This window comes from Lemur catta, chromosome 1, assembly GCF_020740605.2.
Source record: "Lemur catta isolate mLemCat1 chromosome 1, mLemCat1.pri, whole genome shotgun sequence".
In the NCBI taxonomy this organism is placed as follows: Eukaryota; Metazoa; Chordata; class Mammalia; order Primates; family Lemuridae; genus Lemur; species Lemur catta.
In genome coordinates, this window is record NC_059128.1 from 201,810,991 (window position 1) to 201,832,818 (window position 21,828).

Here is a 21,828-nt window from a genome sequence, read left to right on the forward strand (position 1 = left end):
AAAGACAGCCCCAACAGGATTAATGAGGCTCAGAGCTTGAGCTATTGTCTTTTAATTGATGAAAGTGCCAGAATATTATTCTCTCTGATGTGAATTAAGACATAGCAATATTTCCAGAGGCGGGAGGCAGACGCAATTTCTGTCTATACTATAATATGCTGTCTTACTCTTGTGTGCTCCCAACGCAATGAAGTAACAGTTCATGATAAGACAAACTGATAGTCCAGCAGCCACACATTTCATTGCTGATTGCCACCAGCCTAAATCCCACATCTTGAAGTGACAAATGAAGATTTGTGCACAACACAAAACAGGTTTACCCTCCCAAATTTGGCACAATAGGTATAAAAGGTTTAGGACCCTGCCTTTGATAACTGGTCTTGAGAGAAAGTGAGCCCCACAGCTATCAAATGATAGGAGGCATGCCAAGGGCTGTCAAAATGACAACCCATGGGACTATAAAACAACCGTGCTCAGGGCCTGTGTTAGTGTTCTAAATGCTGTCTCAACACTTACTGTTGAAGGAGACAGTCATTTTTAACATATTGATGATGCAGATTTAATTTCCATCCACGAGTGCTCCCTGCAAGCAGTAAATGGACACCAGCAGTTATGGCATCATCTCTAAAGTAGCAATCTCCTACTATCAGTTAAACTCATTCTCCTTGAATATTCAGTTCTTGCCAATACACAATCGTCATTTAAAATAATTAGTTAACAATTATCTAGATTACTAAAATGACCTCCCTGAAAATGAATCACGTCAGGGAAGCATTATACATTTTTGCCAAGGGCAAATAGACACTTGAATTAACAATTTTTTCAAGACTATCTTAGAAAAATATGTCATGATTATCCATTTTAATTAAAACAACAACAACAAAAGCAACAACAAACTACTCCATAGTGCTAAGTGCAACTGGGGAAAAATATTGAGTGGTAATAACTAAAATTCAATTTCTGCCTTCCATGTACTAACTATCTAAGGAAGATAGAGAAATAATGAAATTATTAATTCAATTTGGCCAAATCATGAACTATTTGCACATGGTATATGACTTTAGTTTTTAATAACATTGAGAAAATTCACTTCTTAATATATGAGTAATAACAATTCTTTTTTTCCATTTTGTGTGATTATAATGCAATGGATAAAGCACTATGATCTTCAAAAAATTAAACATTAAATTATATGAAATAGAAATATCATTAAATTAAATGTGTGGTTTTATCTTTTATATAATTTTTCTTCTGTAAATTAATAGAGGTACATAGTTAAGAAATGAATTAGTACTATAAAACCTAGGACCAGGAAAGAAGAAAAGGAAGAAGGAAGGAAAGAAGGAAGAAAGGAAGGGAGGGAGGGAGGGAGGGAGGAAAGAATGAAAAGCAATTTATTGTCCCACCTCTTCTGAACTCCCCAGCCCACTCCCTAAAGGGAATAATTTTAAAGTCTTTTAACTATATCTTTTGTCATTTATCTGTATTTTCAATTACTATTTTCATACTTGTAGTTTGTAAATGTTAAATTGATGTTTTCTTAAGAAAGGAGATGATTGAGCATCTTTATGTCACTAACACTCAGTACACTCCGTCCTCTGCTCCCTATCGCCCCATTTTATTTCCCATGTTTTAAACAAATAAGTATTTAGTGGGTTTTTTTTGTTTTGTTTTCATAACTATGTAAGCATTGTTCTCAGATTAGTCATGTGTTATAATCTGTTTTCATTAATTTCTTGTATGACTTTTTAATTTTCCAAAAGTTAATAACTGCTTTGTTTCTCTAGTTTAGTTTTCAAGGTATCTGTCATAAATTCTTTCCCAAACTCTTTAACCTTAATGGGAAATCGCTAAATATGTACCAACATATCAGATGATCTCTCCATTCCATTCTTTTAATCTGGAGACATACTTTTGGAATATGTTACCTTCCTGCTCTCTTTGCCTTTATCATCTCCTTTTTATAAACAGCCTAATAATTCCTCCTCTTGCTTCTTTTCCTGAATTTTGTGTATTCCTCTTCATTTACTTCTTCATTTTGGAGGAACATATTCTCCAGTAACTTCTGAGAAAGAGTGGTTAGGCGATAAAAGCATTGAGATATTGCACAGTTGAAAAATGTCTTTATTCAGCCAGATACTTGGCTGGTATTTTGGCTAGGTATAAAATGTTAGGTTAGAACTAATTTTCCTTCAGAATTTTCTAATGCTTTTCAATTTACAGTGTTACAATTGGAAGGTTCAATGCTGCTGTAATTCCTGATTGTTCTTTTTATGCCAGATGACTGGCTTTGCACTTCTTACCCCAGGAAATTTTAGGATCTTTTTTCTATGTATGATGACATTCATTGGTATGGATTTTTTTTTTAATTTGTTTTCCCACCCCTCTCTGTGTGTTTCAGTATAATTACACATTTCCTTTAGTTTCAAGAAATGTTCTTAAATATTTATTTGATAAAATCCATTTCCTTAGTTTCTTTGCTCCTGCTTTCTGATACCCCTTTGAGTGTTTGATCATCTGTACTAACCTCTAAGTTTCTTGTCTTTTGTCTTCTATTATCCATCTCTTTGCTTCATTTAGTTCTACCTCTAGAATATGCCTCAATTTTGTCTCTCAACTTTCTATTTAATGTTTGTTTCTGTTGTCATATTAATTTCCAGGAGCTCTTTCTTGAACTCTGATGTATCCTTTTAAAATAATGCCATTTCTTGTTTAGTGTACGAAAATTTTCCCTATAATATTAATTACAAGTATGTTCCTCTCTATGCAATGTCTTCTTTTCTACACATTCTTTATCTCTGTTTGTGTGCTTTGTTTCTTTTGTATTGTGCCTTTTCTTCTAATGCCTGTTGACACTATACTAGCCTTTATATTAAAAATAAAATACTAAAAATATGGTTAGAGTCTATGCATGACCATAGGGAAAAAAAGCGCTTGTCAGTGGATTTTTTTTTTTTTTTCTTTTATGAGATAGGATTCTCTCTTCGGCTGTTTGTCTCTGACTCCAATTGTCTCTCTCTTTTTGTCAGGTTTCATGAGTGTTAAATATTGGTTATCTCCATGATTCAAGTGAACACACACACCTGCACATAAATATGTATGTACCTTAATATGAAATCATTTTTACATTATTGTTATATCATTCTTATTTTTATTCTAATTTATTTTATCATATGATTAAGTATTTGATACTATTCTTTAATATATCTGTTATAAGAGCACTAATAAACTAGACAATCTGTAACAAGTCTCTCAGTCTATACCTAGAATATTGCTATAATTTTAACTCAAGACATTCCCCTTAGTTATGTAATCTTTCAAATATATTTACCAAATAAAACTGGGAGTAGAAAACAGTGCATACTGAAATACCCTTTCTATTAGCAATTGGGTCCTTAGTTAAGTTAAGAAGTGGCTTTGAAGACTGATTTGACATTGAACTTGAGTCTTTTGAGAATTAACTTGTTGGCTCAAATGCCCCTCCCCCATTTCCTTTTCTTAGAAAAATATGAAGGGCTGACTCATCTCTTTTATGTTACGATCGGGAAACATACATCTTTATCCCCTGCATAAAACAAAAGCAAAAGAACAACTTCATTTTAAGAACACTGATGGTGAATATTGCAAATCAAAGCAAGCAAATATGATGGCAGGTGAGGGGAAGGCAGAAAAGAAGATGGTGGGAGAAATGTAGCAGATTTTAGGTTCTGAAAAATTGGTTAGAAGTCATATGGTACTATATGTCCCTATGGTTGTGGATTTGAGAGTGATACCACCAGTTATCCACTGTCCTTTAAATTCTTGTTCAGATTACTCAAACATTTTAATATTACCCCTGAATCAAATAACACATAGCCTAGAGTGAAGGAAGTTATTTTTGTAATGCAGCAGCTGAGACCCAAGCTCATATCCCCAGGGCACTACTACTCCCACCAGTTCCTTCTTGCCTAAGTTAGTGGAGTCCTCCATTGGTGAAGGCAAAGAGAACCTACTTTTGAGCCAAGTATAAAATGGCAGATGAGTGTAGTGCTCTACATTTGGGGCAGATTATAAATTTATGTTTGTGTCAGGATAAAGTATTTATGACAATAAAATGAGAGTGGGGTTGTATTCAAACAATAGTTCATAAGTTAGTGGAGGAAATGTAGATACATCTTAGAGGGAATGAAACTGACAATTTTTAACAGGTATTTTTTACTTACAGTCTCGATGACTTCATCTAATAACAAAGAGAAAGTACATTTCTGTTTAATATTTTCAGTGCACTAAAATAATCTTTCTCTAAAATTGCTAAAGAAGAATTATATGTCATATAACAATACTGCTATCCATATGATCTACTTCAGTCACTAATTGAAAATTTTTTCTGGGACAATTGGATGGATGATATATTTGATTCCATCATTAGCAGTGTTTTTAAAGAGAAAAGCAAAGCAAGTATGTCTGATAATTATGCAGTGAATGTTTTTAGGAATTACACTAGATTTTAGTCTAGGACATGTAGGGAAAGATATATTTGTGGGCTAACTGTAGTGATAAGTTATAATGCTAATTTGTTTTTACATATTAATATAAAATTGTTACATGGTATTCTTACAGATATGATTTCATTATTTTTGTTAAATTTTGCAAAACCCCAGTTAGTATTATTATCTTCATTTTATAGAACAGAAAACCGATCTTTATTCACAGAGTTTTAGTAAATTGCCTTAGGCCACATCACTAGTAAATGGCAGAATCATAATAGAAGTCTCTTGGCACCAAATCATATTCCTTTTTGATAAAGATTAAATCATTCATGACTTATAGTATATTTTGATAGTGTATAGTCATCCTTCTCAGTCCAGAAATCAGAATACTAGGTCTGAAAGTGTGTATGCTTCTGAGTGTGATGAGACAGAACATTTGAAATGGATGACCTAAAATAATCTGAGATATAAAGAATACAGAATATGTTTAACATTAAGGCTGAGGCCTTGATGTATTTTAAAGGGAATTTATAATTTCATGATGTATAATCTGATAAATATGATATATTTATTATTATTATCAATTTTAATGAAAATTTTTATATTTTATAAACCTGAGTCTCTAACAGGTTTTGGTGTAGTTTATACACACATACACACACACACAAACACATGCATGTGCATATATATGTAGCAGGTATACATACATATATGTAACAAATATGGTCATGCATCATTTAATGGTAGGGATACTTTCTGAGAAATGCATTGTTAGGTGATTTTGTTATTGTGTGAACGTCATAGAATGTACTCATACAAACCTAGCCTGCTACACACCTAGGTTATGTTGCACAGCCTATTGCTCCTAGGCTACAAAGCTGTATAGAGTGTTACTATACTGAATATTTGTAGGCAGTTATGATACAATGGCAAGTATTTGTATATCTAAACATATTTAAATATGGAAAAGGTATAGTAACAATATGGTATAAAAGATAAAAAATGGTATACTTCAATAGCGCACATCTTAATAGGGCATGAATGGAGCTTGATGCACCAGAAGTTGTTCTGGATGAGTCAGTGAGTAAGTGGTAAGTGAATGCGAAGCCCTAGGACATTACTGTACACTACTGTAGACTTTATAAACACTGTCAACATAGGCTAGACTAAATTTATAAAATTAAATTAAATAATTGTGCCAGAACGTTACAACAGCTATGACGTCACTAGGTTATAGGAATTTTTTAGCTTCCTTATAATCTTCTCGGACCACATCTTACATATGTGACCTGTCATTGACCAAAATGTTATGTGACACATGACTGTATATATTTGGAACAGATATATATAAAATATATAGTGGGTATATACATATATACATATACATATATGTAGCAGGCATATGTGTGTATATAGCAGATATATATACACATATATATATGTGTAGCAGGTGTGTGTGTGTGTGTGTGTGTGTGTGTGTGTGTGTGTGTGTGTGTGTAGCAAGGGTTTTGTGCTAGAACCAAGAACCTGGAACTGGTATAATGGAAACATTTGGCCTGACAGTTGTGCTAAATGAAATGATCCTCCTTTGATTAGAGGATCAAAGTGAAGAACCCAGAGTGCAATAATAGGGTATCATATTTACTTCTTTCTAAACCCTCCATCTGATTTTATGCTAAAATTTAATAAATACTAACTTATCTTTCTGCCTCCACAAAATTCTGTTGAAATAATAAAATCTTACTTCCTGGTTTTTGAAGGATGGCATTTTCCTGCAAATGTAAAAGTTTCCCTTAACCTCCAAAAAATAATTGGGTTAATCCAACTACCACAAGTGTGAAATTGAAGAGCTGCTTGCTAAGACTGAATTTAATATTGTCACATGTCATCTGAGAACTGCTTGTCTGATCATGTTGCCACTGGACAAAGTAAGCCTGACACAAAAGATAAAAGAATGATTATTCCAATATCTAGTCGTAGTTCTTTTTCAAACCCTGAATGAAATAGGAAAAAAATAAGTTTTATCTTATATGATTCTGTTCGTTTCTCTGGGGAGTCATTTATCTGGTTACTATGTAAGAGAGCAAAGATAATGGGAAAAATCTTCCATTATTCTTACCTATGATTTTAAATACAAAATTTTAATAAAATGGGTTTTTGGTGCTTATTTCTCTTTAAAGCCCCTATTTGAGAAAATGAAATATCATAAACTTGGTTTATAAAATATATTTGTGATCCATAAAACCCTATACAAAATGGACATTGTTATCATCATTAACTACTGCTCCTTCTAATCTTATTCTCTAATGGTTGAAAAAATGACTAGAATTTAGAATTACAGCCGATAAATGGAGGAATTTTATAAAAATAGCTTCATCCATTTGCATGTTAAGTAAGAGCAGGATGACTAGTAGCCCTACGAGTCACTTGCTGCTTTTAGATCTGCTCTGTTACTGACTACGTGAGTGGCTTTGAGAGGTCCTTTGTCCTCTCCAGTTTTCCTCCTAGGTAGAATGAAGGGTACTGGACTTAATGATATCCCAAACACTCTTCTGATTCTAACATTCTATGATTCTGTGACATTTCTACCCTATTTCAAAAGAGATCCAATTTAAAGTAAGGATGGGGAAACTGCGGCCTCAAGGCCACATATGGCCCTCCATACCCGCAAGTGTGGCCCAAATTTCAAGTTTGGATTCGGTCAAAAGGCCACACTCAAGGTTCCAGAAGGCCACGTGTGGCCCCTAGACCACAGGTTTAGCAGCAATAACTTTTTTTTTCCTTGCATTATTTCAGTAAAAGTAAAATGAAAGCAAACTGACAAGTTCAGGAGGCTTTCAGAACATAAAGGAGAAAGGCTGACAGCTTTTGAGAACCTCTTTGCTTTCAACTGAAAGCAAATGGAGAACTCTTGCTCTTTGGCCCTGAATGTCATAATATTATGTCCAGAGTCATTGAAATGTCTGACAAGACTGTCGATTAAAACTGAGAATCATTAGGCCGTATTTGCTGTTATAGGATGAACAGTAGTTTGAAAAATGTGGCACAAATTATCCCAAAACGAAGATTTGGCTCAGACAATATTAACAAAATTTCAAATTATACTAAGTATAGTTATTTTCAGTAATTCACTTCTTTTTTTTCTGTATTTAGCTTATCTTAAAAATACCCCTCCATTTACAATGCTTTGTAGAACTCTGGATTTAGAATTCTGAACGAACTATCAACTAATATTTTGGATGATATTATTTAGAATCCATTCTGTGTGCTATAGAAGTCCTTTGAAAAGGATTTGATAACTACTAAAATGGCTATCATTTGTCTTTCAAAATCTGTAATGCCTGGAAGTTCTGTGTGACCTTTAGAAAAACTATATCCTCAAAAGATGTTCCTTCTAGTTTCCTAATAATTTTTAGAAGAACTATTACCATACTCAGGTAAAATAGTTCTATTTCCTTAGGTCACATTTCTGTAAAAAGTGAAATAGGCAAATACAATTATTCTAAAAAAAATGTTCAGCCATAGTATCTCCACATTTAAAGAAATAACCCTTAGGAATTAGCTCACATAATTTCTTACCCACTGCGTCACAGGCAGACTTCATTTAATATGGCTGACATACTGCCCTGAAGACTCTGCTGAACTGCCGTAGTATAGAAGTCCTACATTTTTAGCAAGCCCATTCAGTTTCTGTAAAGCTCTATCATCAATTTTTACATTATATTGTGCAAATACCTGCCTATGTATCTTTACCTTGCTCACACTCTGCCTTCTGGAGTCAAAATAAATATGTCTGTGCATTCTGTATGTCTACCTAGTATCAGAGTTCTATATTTTCCTAAGTGTAACAGAAAACCCATTAACAATGGACTTGTCCTAATAAGGGATTGTTTTTCTTACAAAATGTGAGGTCTAATGGAAGGCTTCATGTTAATTCAGTCTCTCGAAGGCATTATATCGAAAGTCTGCCTTTTCCCTATGGTTGCTGGTGGAGGTTGAAACTACAGCCATCATGTTAGTATTCCAGTTGGAGGGAGAAGAAAGGCACATACCCATTAAGTCTCTCTGATCTTTTAAGGATCTTTCCTTAAAGTCCTGACCAGCACATGTCTCACTGGCCTTAGCTAAAATAGGTTTCATGAAAGAAATTTTGTGCATGGACACATTGCCTTACCCAATACAACTGAGATTCTATTAATAAGAAAGAAGGGGAAAATCCATGTAGCATTGAGCAGTCGCTGCCAGACTAACTTTCCAGTATTTTAGGAAAGCTGTAAGATCCCAACTAAGTTTTCTCTTTTCTGGGCTAAAAGAAATTCCAGTCACCTTGAACATTGTTTTTGAGATCCCTCATTATGAGCATTACCATCTTCCCAAAGTAAAGTGCCTTCTTAAAATATGATACACAGAACTGTATGTAATATTACATTTGAGGGTAGACATTGGCAATACTATCTCTTGACCTATATTTAATGTTTTTCTCAGGCAGCCTCAGACGGAGAAATATTTTTTGGTAACTACTTGACTACATTTGAATGTGCGACCAACCAAAGTCATATGAAACTTTTCACATGGAATGAAGCAAAGTTAGGATGACCTTGTCCCATATTCATTTTTTGTCAAATTTATTGAGAAATAATTTATATATGATAATATCCACCATTTAAAATGTAAAATATGTTGAGTTTGGCAAATATAAACAATTGTATAACCACTGTCACAAACAAAATAAGGAACATTTTTATCACCCCCCAAAAAAGTTCTCCTATGCTTCTTTCCTGTCAATCCACCACCACCTAATTTAAGTGCTGGTCTAACTTACATTAATATATATTTATTTTGTCTATTCTAGAACTTTATATAAATGGAATTATATACTTATATCTTCTTTTGCATCTGGCATCTTTTGCTCAGCATGATTTTAAATTCATCCATGTTCTTGTGTGTTATCATTACTTTGCTTCTGATTATTGCTAAGTATACTCCATTGTATGGATATTGCACAGTTTGCTAATCCATTCTCTTGCTGATTGACATTTGCGCTGTTTCCAGTTTGAAGCTATTATAAGTCAACCTAATATGAATGTTCATTTACAAGCCTTTCTTAAATATATAGTGGGTCTCGTTTCTTTATCTACTCTGACTTTTAATTTGTATGTTATTCTCATTGATATTTAACATTAATATTGATATGTTTGGCTTACATTTACCATATTACTATTTTCTATTTTTCTCATTTGTTTTTTTTTCTCCTTTCCCACTTTTATTATATTTTGGTGTTCATTTTTTACCTCCTCTGTTGACATATTAGCTATATGTTCCTTTTCTGCCTTACCCTCAGTATTTGCTCTGTGGTTTACAATATCCATTTTTTAATTATTTCAGTCTACATTTAAGTAAAATTATGCTATTTTATATATAATGTGAGAACTTTAGAACAATATACTTCCATTTTCTCCTGCCATCTTTTGTGCCATTATAGACTGTATCATTCAGAAACTGCTATAGATGAGATGATATATTATTATCATTCTTACACAGTGTCTTCTATACAAGTATCTTCTAACGAAACTGGAAGAGTAAAGGTATTTTTTATATACATATGTCATTATCAATGTTACTCTCTTCATTCGTTTTTTTATCTCTTGAATTTTAATCTGGTAACTTTTTCTTTCAGTCTAAAGAACTTCTTTTAACATTTCTTGTAGCATATGTCTACCGGTGACTAGTCAATTCTTTTTTTTTCCCCTCTGAAAGTTTCTTTATTTTACCTTAATTTTAAAGGATGTTTTTACTGTAGAATGTCTTCTTTTCTTAATTTTCTTTCAGCACTTTAATGACATTGTTCTTTTGACTTGTGGCTTTCATCGTTTCTGATAAATTGTTATAATCTTTGTTTTCCTGTATGAGGAATGTGTCTTTTTTACTCAGGGAACTTTCAAGAATTTTTATTTACTAATTGTTTTGAAGCAATGTGACTACAATATAGCTTAGTATTGTTATGTTTGTGTTTATCCAACTTCATGTTCCTTATGCTTTTTAGACTTGTGAACTATTATTTTTCATCAATTCTGGGTACTTTCCAGGCATTTTTATACTCAAATATTTTTCCCTTGCCCTACCACTAGAAAGTCTGGGACTCTAATTTATGTATGTTAGAGAGCTTGATATTGTCCCACATATTACTGAGGCTTTGTTCTTTTGTATCAGCTTTTCTTTCTTTTTTTCTTTTTCTTTTTAATTTTACCATGCTTCAGTTTGGATTGTTTCTATTATTATGACTTTAAATTTACTGATCTTTTATGCAGTTTTTAATCTACTGTTAAGCTCTCTCACTAATTTTTCTGTTTTGTGTTTTGTGTTTTTTGGTTTTAGGAGGCTCATTTGATCTTTGTAATGGATTCTATTTCTCTGCTCCCTGTGTTCATCTCTTCTGAAGTTGTTTATAATAGTTTTTTTTTAAAGTCTTCGTCTACTATTCATCATCCCTGTCATTGGAAGGTTTGTTTCTCCTGGTTATGTGTTACATTTTTCTACTTCATATTTCTACTATTTTTCATTGGATGCTGAACCTTGTGAATGTTACATGGTTGCATATATGGATTTTGTTTTATTTCTTTAGAGTTACATTGTGCTTTGTACTAACAGGTAGTTCATTTAGTTGTTAACACTAGTAGTCTTATCAATTTGTATTCCTTGATAGTGACTTTTTCCTCTGGCCTTGCTGAGTCTCACCCTGTGCAAGGGCATCTGCACTCTCAACGGCACCCTCATGCACATTTCTGGAGCATTTTCTATGTGAAGCTCGTACTTCCCTTTACTCTGTCCTGCAAATACCAGCAGTTGCAGCCTCTCTGAGCTCTGATATCTATCCTTCCAGCTCAGCACAACTGGAAAGTGTTTCTAGGAAGAAAGCTTGGACAATCATAAAGCTTACCATGTTTGTTGCCTTTCTTCAGGGTTCAAAATATTTCACTGTCTGAAAACAACAGCTTTCCAGTTTTCTAGTTGTTTACTATAGGAAGGCTAATCTTATAACTGTTTCTTCATTGTGGCTAGCAGTAGATATTCTTTAGGCACTTAAATGCTGGAATTGACATTTAATCTCAGTAATTTTCACCTTATAGGTTGAAATCCATCTTTTCAACAGGTCCACATTATTTTACATTTGATTACGTTTTCAGTTAACTCTCCAAACTTTTTATTGGCCACATACTTTTAAGAGTCCACCTTGTTTCTACCACTTGAGAACAGGCCCTTTTGTGAACAGTGGCTCAGCTGAGTACAAAAGTCAATGTCACCACTCTGTGATTAAGAGTGTGAATTTTGTGGACATATTGTCTGAGCCCAAATTCTGGAACCACTGTTTATTAAACTGTGGCCTTGGACAAGTTACTTAACCTGTCTATTCTCTTTTCTTATCTGTAAAATGGCCTTCTTCAATTATTTTCAGCTAGCTCATAGACATGTCGTGAAGAATAAAGGAGTTAATATATATGCAAAGTGCTTAGAACAGCATCTGCTACATACAGTTAAACTATTATCATTATTAACAATTCTTATCCAAAGTACAAACTATCTCCATATTTTGACCTCTAGCTACTGTCTATTTTTGACTTAGTTTGTTGGGGTTTTTTTAGTTTCTATTTTTTTTCTTTTTTTTTTATTTCAGCATATTATGGGGACACAAAAGTTTAGGTTACGTATATTGCCCTTGCTCCCCACCCCAATCAGAGCTTCAAGCGTGTCCATCCCCTAGACAGTGCGCATTGCACTCATTATGTATGTATACACCCATCCCCTGCCCCCCTCACATCTGCCTGACACCCGATTAATGTTATTCCTAAATGTGCTCTTAGGTGATGATCACTGAAACCAATCTAATGATAAGTACATGTGGTGCTTATTTTTCCATTCTTGGGATACTTCACTTAGTAGAATGGGTTCCAGGTCTATGCAGGAAAGTACAAGAGGTGCTATATCACCATTGTTTCTTATGGCTCAGTAGTACTCCATGGTATACATATACCACATTTTATTAATCCACTCACGTATTGATGGGCACTTGGGTTGTTTCCACATCTTTGCAATTGTGAATTATGCTGCTATAAACATTCAAGTGCAGATGTCTTTTTTTATAGAATGTCTTTTGTTCTTTTGGGTAGATGCCCAATAATGGGATTGCTGGATCAAATGGTAGGTCTAATTGTATCTGTTTAAGGTATCTTCATATTGCTTTCCACAGAGGTTGCACTAGTTTGCAGTCTCACCAGCAGTGTGTGAGTGTTCCTATCTCTCCGCATCCATGCCAACATTTATTGTTTTGGGACTTTTTGATAAAGACCATTCTCACTGGAGATAAGTGATATCTTATTGTGGTTTTGATTTGCATTTCCCTGATGATTAGAGATGTTGAGCATTTTTTCATATGTTTGTTGGCCATTCCTCTGTCTTCTTTTGAAAAGTTTCTATTCGTGTCCTTTGCCCACTTTTGACAGAGTTGTTTGATTTTTTCTTGCTGATTTTCCTGAGTTCTAAGTAGATTCTAGTTATCAGCCGTTTATCGGATGTGTAGCATGTGAAAATTTTTTCCCATTCTGTAGGTTGTCTGTTTGCTCTCGTGACAGTTTCCAGTTTGTTTTTATGCATAACTCCTGTGGCCTACAGTAACAATTGTCCAGAGTCTATGTCATAAGTCCCTCAGTTTTGTGAATCTTCCTCAAAGTTTTGTCTGACTGGGTATGGCTTGTCATCAGGGCTGTGATCCTGACAGCTTTACATTTATCATCCAAATTATTGATTAACATATGTAATCAAATAGTACCAGCAATTAAACTTTCTAGAATGCCATATTGAGTTAGCAGAGGGCTTGATGGAAGGTTGTAAGTATTTATCTAGAAAGGTATTTCAAAATACTTATGTCCATTTCCCTTTTTTCCCCTCCACCACAATCTTCCACCTTCCTATATACCCCACAAGGTTGCCCTAGAATGTGTATTTTGAAATGAATGTTTGTTGTTTTTGATATGAATTTTTCTCTCTCTTCACAATTAAGAATTACAACAGCAAAGACCTTTCTCCTATTTGATGGTTTTCCCACCAGCATTCAATAATATATAAATTTTATCATTTAGGTCTCATTTTTCCATTTTGTCTGCAAAGATATCACATGCACAAGACAAAAAAGTCAAAATTCTTGCTGGAAGCCCTATATATAATAACTGCAGCATCCTTTCAAGCTATTAACTGAATATCCTAATGAAACTGAAAGGAAAAAAAACACAGATTTATTCATAGTGAGCCCATGCTATGCAGTATTTTAGAAATCAATCCTTTTTTCTAGATATGCAGAAATCATGTATTTATTAATATATTGTAATAATAATTTCATCTTTTATATAGAGTTTTACATGTTTTAGGAAGCTGCTAAAGGCATATTGTCCATGGTTATATAGACCCCATTTAACTACATTTCTTTGCCTATAACATTTTCCATTTTATGGAGTACAGGAACTCTGGGTAAAGAAACTAAATACAATTAAATCTGAATATTACTAAATTATGAAATCTTAAGCACCTTTCTAAAAAATTTCCAGGATCTTTTTTCTATGTAGATATTTCTTATTTATGAGAAAAAATTGATGCAGAAGAATCAGTAAAGGTTACCCTTTACTGTATAAGGCATTAGGTATGAGAATGTATCTCATTTTTAATGTTATGTAAAATGCTAAAAAAAGAAGGTTTCATAATGAACAATGTGAAAATATATTTTATTGCATATTATAAATACTTCACCATCATCTTATACTTTAGATAATATTAATAAAATATAATTTCGTACCTATTTTTACAAACTTTCTATAATTACAGGGATGGAATAAATTGTTTCTTTTGGATTTTAAAGTAATTTTAGTTATGAGGTTCTTTTCCCAGGTAGTGATTTAAAATATTAATATTTATACTTATTTTCTATGTAAAACAACACTTAGTTCTATTTGACAATTCAAATTTTAAGTGGAGAGGGAAAAGGCATAAAAATGCGATATACATTTCTCCCATATAACAAAACTCATTTACAAATAAATTTAGCATTTTTTTCTAAAAATATTTTCTACCTTTAAAAGTTTCTCACATGTGTATATTTATATTTGTGTTGTGTCTCAAAAAATCTATATTTATTAGAGATGATTCATAATCTTCTAAATAGTAGAATTTACCTACTTTTTAATATTTAATAACATTTAAATGTTTTTAATAAAATATCTATTTTAATAGCTTAGTACATTTGTTTACTAAATATCTATCAGGATATTATAGAGCTACAGTGAGTATAGATAGTGTTTCAGTTCCTTTAAATAAGAGCTCACAAAAAATATAAATAGTCTGGCTTAAATGGCTGAAAATTACTTATTTATTTTTTTGTCTTGAAAGGTAACTGCTATATAGTGTTTGGTGTGAATAAGTTTCAAAGAAGAGCTGAGTGAAAGTTTTTATATGACATGTGTCTTGTCTTGAGCAACAAGTGACTGCAGGTTGGGACAGTGAGAGCAGCAGCAGGTACAGGCTGCAGCAGTCCTGATTGCTGGAATTTTGATGCCACCTGTTAGTGTGATGAGATCACTCTCTTTGAAGGATGGTCCTTGCTGCCCTAGTTTTCCTATTAACCCACTTACTACCATACTGTTCACTTGCCCTTCTCTTGGAATAACTGCTGTGTCTTGTCCTATCTTTGATTCAGAATCTTAAACGTTTTCAGTGGAAGCTCTTAATTTAGGATATCGGTACCACAGGAGGGGAGCACCTTAGAGAACTGAAGTACTCTTATATTTTCCCACCTTCCAGGATAAAAGCATGCTGTTTGGATAAGCACTGAAAATGGTTCAAGGAAAGAGTCCTAGCTAAAAATAGATAAATAAATGAAGCCAAACATGAAGAAACCTTTTCAAATGGTTCATGAAACAGTATGACATGATTTCATACTTGCTTAAAAATTGAAGAGTTTGAAGAGTAAACACATGCCTGGTGGTCTAAGGCAAAAATCGTCATGCTTGTGAAATAAATATTTGCAGACTGGAATCTTTCTGTTTGGTACTTTTTAATATGATTTTTTGAGAAAATAATGGAAATTCTTAAACACTGTATATGTCAAATTTAGAATATATAACCATTTAGTATAGAATTTTGCCATCTGTTCTTTATGGAATTCAGAAAAGATCACTAGCCAATGATATAAATTCCCCATGTTTGTAAGAAATTGTCACTCTTTGAACTAAACACTTTGTGGTATTAAGATTGATAGATTTAAAAAATTCTATTTTAAGGCCAGAAATCTAAATTGAATTTTTTCTTCGCCTTCAGTATATAACTTAATATAGTTTCTCACGGCAGATTTAAATTTCTTTTCTTATTTTGGAAACTATTTCCACTGTCTAAAATAGAGATTGGGAAAATATGGCCCACTGATTGTTTTTGAAAACAAGTATTATTCAAACATAACCATGCCCATCCATTTATTTATTGTCCATGGATACTTTCAGGATACAATGTCTAAGTAGTTGTGACAGAGACTGCATGTCCCACAAAAATATTTACTATCTGGCCCTTTAAAGAAAAAGTTTGCTGACTTCCGTTTAAGCCATAAAACCATATTTTTTAAACCCCAAATGTATTATATTCTAAAAAGAATGGGTATTGTAAAATATTTATGTTCAATATGTTTTACTTAGAAATTTTGCAAATGAATAAGAAATTGAGTTTTGTGAGAAATTTGTGTTAGTTTAAAAGAAACATAGCTGAATGGAAAATGAGATATTCTTTTTTCTTTTATTTGAGAATCATTAATATGCAAAGATAAGAAGGATTCATTCAATAAATTAACCATTTTAATTTTGTTTCATCTAATATTTTCTAAACTTCTTTGACCTCTCCTTCTCACACCATAAAACAATTTTTAATATTTTATAGGATATTACTATTCCTCAGAAAAAAGTATTAAAAAGTGGCTGTCCTAAAATATGTACATTGAAAATGTGAAGAGGTCAAAGTACCTCATTGAATCAAATTCATAGAATCACAGACTATATATTTAAAGGTGCCACACAGTTTAATCCAATTCCCAATCTTAACAGAAGATTACAAAAAAAAAATTTAATTCAAGTTTGCAAATCTCATTTTATTTATAAGAGATGGCTAATTGTGATCACCTTAAAGTTTACTGAAATGCATTTAATGGATTGGGTATGTATGTTGCTTTCCCTTTCTAGAGATGAGAGACATCATTATGCCATGATAAATGGGGACACAATTGTGGTTTTTCACATTACATTGTATTGGTTAGTGCTATAATTAATTTTCATAGGATATTTATGAGTTCCTAATTACCTCCAGATTACTTTAAAACTAAGCACTGAATATACCTTCTACATGTTTTGTTATTTTAGAGGTTATATAAGCTTAAATGTGCAGCTAATCCAAGTAGATTTTTATTTTCCCTCCAGGATATCACTATCATGTAAATGGCCTGAATGCTTCTTATCACCATTTATGAATAGGATTAACTGAATTTAGATGATGCTTTTAATACTGTTTTATGGAATAAATTTAGTGAAAGAGCTGATATGCAGGTATTGGCTGAAAATATTATTGAATTTGATAGGCATCAATGAGTGTAAAACAAAGGAGGTACTTCATTTTAATATTTTATTTTAAATGCAGCCATTCTTTTATGGATTGTCAATTGACTCTAAATTTTTTCACATTCATTCATTGATTAAACAAATATTTATTGAAAACTTACTATGTATCCTAAAAGACTGTACTAAATTCCACAAGACAGAGATCTTGTTTTATGTACTGCCATGGCATGTAGTAGCTACTCAAAACTATTGTGTTGAATCAAAGAATGATTCTAAACACTGGAGAATCAGCAGCAAAACTTCAAACAGTCCCAGTTCGCAATCACTTAGGGATTAACAAACATTTGCGCGCAGTGTAGAAAATATACAATGGAGGCAAGTATAAAGGATACTTGGGAAGAATCTAACCCACATTTTAGGAAAAGGGCCAGGGATAGCTTCCTTGCAAAGTGCAAACTCTGGCTTATGCCTAAAGGATTAGTAGATTTCCTGTTGAAAGGAAGAATTAAACCATTTTCAAGTCAGAGGAAATAAAATGTACAAAATCCCAGAAGATGAGAGTGGTAAACATTTGAGTTGTTTCCAGTTTGGGGTATTAAAAATAAAGCTGCTATGAGCACGCACGTACAAGTCTTAGTGTAGATATATGTTTTCATTTTTCTTGAGGAATACTAATAATGTAATTTTTGGGTTTAGTAGATATATTTTTAACTTTATAAGAAACTGAAATTTTTCAATGTGGTTGTACAATTTTACATTCTCACTAGCCCATTCTACATCACACATGCTTCCCCAAACTAGATATTGTCAGTTTTTTTCACTTTTGGCCTTTCTAATGAATGTGTAGTGCTATCTCATTGTGGTGATAGATTGTATTTCCGTAATGATCAGTCTGTTTTTAAGAAATTATTAACCATTCTAATATTTTTTGGAAGATGTCTGTTCAAGTCCCTAGCCCACGTTTTAAAAATTGGATAGTCTGTATTCTTATTATTAAGTTATAAAGTTCTTTCTATATTCTGGATACAAGTCTTTTGTAAGATGTATTTATTGTGAATATTCCCTCCCATTTTGTAGCATGCCTTTTTGTTTTCATAAAGTTGACTTTCAAAGACCAAAAGCTTTAAATTTTCCTTGTCCAATGTATCCATTTTTCCTTTAGGGCTTGTACTTTTTAGATCTTAATCTAAGAAATTTTTATCTAAAGTTGCAAAGATATTTTCATATATTTTCTTTGAGAAGTTTCATAGTTTTAGGTTTTACACTTAGGTCTATGATCCATTTCATGTTAGTTTTTTGATGCCATTTAATCTTAATAAATAGTTGTAATGTTGATTTGAGCATCCCTTTCCTTTATTTTTCGTTTGTGATGACTACAATAAGTTAAGTAATATAACCAAGGTCACATCTAGTATTGTATAGAGTCAGAATTAAAAACAGATGTAGCTTACTTCAAAACATTTTCTACTATCCAGCATAAACTCTCATTTAGAAAAGAGAAATGGAAGACTCTTTTAACATGAAGTTATAGATTAGAATTTAAATAGGTAAAGCAAACAATGACAAATTATCTTTTCAATTTCTGCTTAACCTACATCAAATCTGAATATAAAAATGGCTCCAAAGTTGAACAACTTTGAATTCTTTTTATGATAGTTGTAAATTTTTAAGTAGGGACTTTTTTCAGGGTACCAACTCTCAAGTTTTTATACTTATGACACATTTATGTTTACTTCTAGTAAAGAAAATCATTATCTTGAAATCTGGGTCTAGTAAACAGAAATGAAATTTTTAAATTACTAATTTAAAAATATCTTCATGGAAACATATTATTGCATTATTTTAGTTCTCATTTTTATGTCATTCATTAATTTATTCATTTGATAACTATCAAATACCTACTTATCTCTGCACAAGGCTAATGAATATACAGATACATGACATATTTTTATCTAGAATTAAATTATTCATAAGAAATTACATTTTTTACAGTGTTTAATATTTAAAAGATACACAATATTTATCTTCTTCTCTGTTTTTTTTTTGTTGTTGTTATCTCCAGGTAGATAGCTAAAAACCTACATCCTAGAAAAGTTTTATAGCTGCAACAAACAATATATATTGAAGTCCATTCAAATTTGAAAATTATAATGTACTTTGTACATTCAACAGGTTAATTGTATGTTTTGTATTGGTAAAATAAAAAGTTTTATTCCTAGAAGGTTAAGCAACCTGTCTAACATCTTACTTCTGTGGGCTGGGGCATATCTTTTCCCTTAATCTTAATATCTTTTCTCTTTCTCTGCTTGTCTTAGCTTTCAAGATTTATTTTATGTAAATCTTTTTGGAAATTATTTCAGTGATTACTCCCTCTTTTGTATTCCTGAGACACTGATTAATACTTATTTCATATTCATATTTTACCATATAGAGAGAAAAATCAGAGCATATTTACAGGTGCTGATACTGATGTCATCCTGGTGCCTTGGCAGATCCCTTCCAGTGGCATCTTTCCAACCCTGAAGGCTTAAATTATCATTAAAAAAAATTAACTATTCCAGGGTAAATTTTTTATGATCTTTATTGATACATAAGTCACATATCATAAAATTCACCACTTTAAAATGTGCAATTAAGTGTTTTAGTATATTCACAAAGTTGTACAACCAGCATCACCATCTAATTTTAAAACATTTTCATCACCCCAAAAGGAAATCTCATACGTTTAACAGTCACTCTTCATTCCTCTTTCCCCTTAGTCCCTGGCAACCACTAATCTACTTTCTGATTCTATAGATTTCTCTATTCTTGGCATTTCATATAAATTTCAAAATACAATATGTTGTCTTTTGTGACTGTCTTCTTTTACCTAGCATAATATTTTCAAGGTTCATTCATGTGGTAGCATATATTGGTACTTCATTCATTTTTTTATGGCCAAATAATTTTCCATTATATGGATATACTATATTTGGTTTATCTATTCATTAGTTGATGGACATTTTGTGTTTTTCCACTGTTCAGCTATTATGAGTAATACTGATATGAGTATTTGTGTACAAGTCTTTGTGTGGATATATGTTTTCAATTTTCTTGGATGTATAACTAGTAGTGGAATTTCTGGATCATATGTTAACTATTCTATCTTTAAACTTTTTGAAGAACTTTCATATTATTTTCCAAAGTTGGCTGCACAATTATATATTGCCACCAGCAATATGTGAGGGTTCCAATTTCTCCACATCCTTGCCATCACTTGTTATTATCTGTCTTTTTTATTATAGCCCTCTAGGGAGAGACATTGTCAGAAGCTCTGGTTAATTATATACATATTATTTTCACCTAAGGGGAAGCTCTAAAGATATATACTTTTTTTTATTATTATTACTAGAGGAATGTACATTTGACAATAGCCTTTCAATATTTGTAGTTATCCAAAGATTTACATACCTGAATTAAGAAATCACTATTATAAGTTAGTCATCTTAGAATTAAAAATCATAACATTATTAATTTATTCAAAAGATCACATTTAAATTAATACTTCATATGTTTTGGATCACATTTTTTCTTTTCTTTTTTAAATTTTATTTTATATTTAATTGGCAAATAACAATTATATATAACTATCGAGCATAATGTGATGTTTTGACATATGTATATATTATAAGTTAATTAAATCAAGCTAATTAACATATCTACCAACTCACATACTTATTTTTTTGTGGTGAGAGCATTTAAAATGTACTTTTTGAGTCATTTTGAAATGTACAATACATTATCATTAACTATAGTAAACATGCTGTGCAAAAAATCACTAAAACTTATTCTTCCTGCCTAAATAAAACTTTGGACCATTTGACCAACATATCCCCTAGAAGTACGTAATTAATTTTGGTTTCTATTTCTGCTTGTTGATGTTTCTTATCGTTTTGATTTGTGTGCCCAACCAGTGAACCTAGGAGGGTAGAAGGAAAAATGTTTCTCCTACCCTCAGCTAATTAAACCAGACAAGTTCTTTTACTCAAGGTATTATGAAGATGGTTTAGAGGATTTGTTGAGAATTACCAAATCCTCACTCTGTAATGAAGAGCGAGATACAGTTTATTACATAGTTATATGTAACAAACTATAAAAGATATGCTGTGAGTTCTACTAATATCCTCCAGTTCTTTCTCAGTAATCAACTGGTAATAACATTTACCACTGTGACTAAGGTCGTAATTCTAGTTCTGTCAGATTTGTAAGGTGTAGTTCTTATCATCCTTGTTCCATATAATCCTGTTTTCACTTGAATGCCTGCTTCTTGGCTCAAGGCCCTTATAACTAATCAGATATCCTTTGTCTATTTATTTTGGTAATAGCTTAGTAATGTTGAGTCTCTCTTCTCTCTCCTTCCTTACTGCTGTGTGTCTGTTATCCTCTGCTGGAGAGCTCATCTCTAGTGAAGGAATTATCTCTGTGGGATCACCAACTGCATTCTTCTTTTTACTATAAGGGTTTATATTCCTATTCTCTGCATTTTCTTATATATTTTAATGATAATTTCTCATTTTGAATTTGAGTTGCAAAAAGGTTTCTGTTGGTTTGCTAGACTCTCCTAGATATTGATAACACAGATTCTGTATTCATTTGAGGAATTTTCTTGGAAAGTTATATTGGAAAATATGAAAAGTGCCCACAATTTGGGAAGATGCTTGTTTTCATTATATCATCAGTATTGT

The 21,828-nt window shown here is 32.2% G+C and overlaps 1 protein-coding gene across 5 annotated transcripts in view; it reads left to right on the forward strand.

The window, feature by feature from the left end:
- NAALADL2 (N-acetylated alpha-linked acidic dipeptidase like 2) overlaps window positions 1-21,828 on the forward strand; it is an 887,154-nt gene that overhangs the window by 471,163 nt on the left and 394,163 nt on the right. The gene's annotated exons all lie outside the window — the stretch shown is intronic.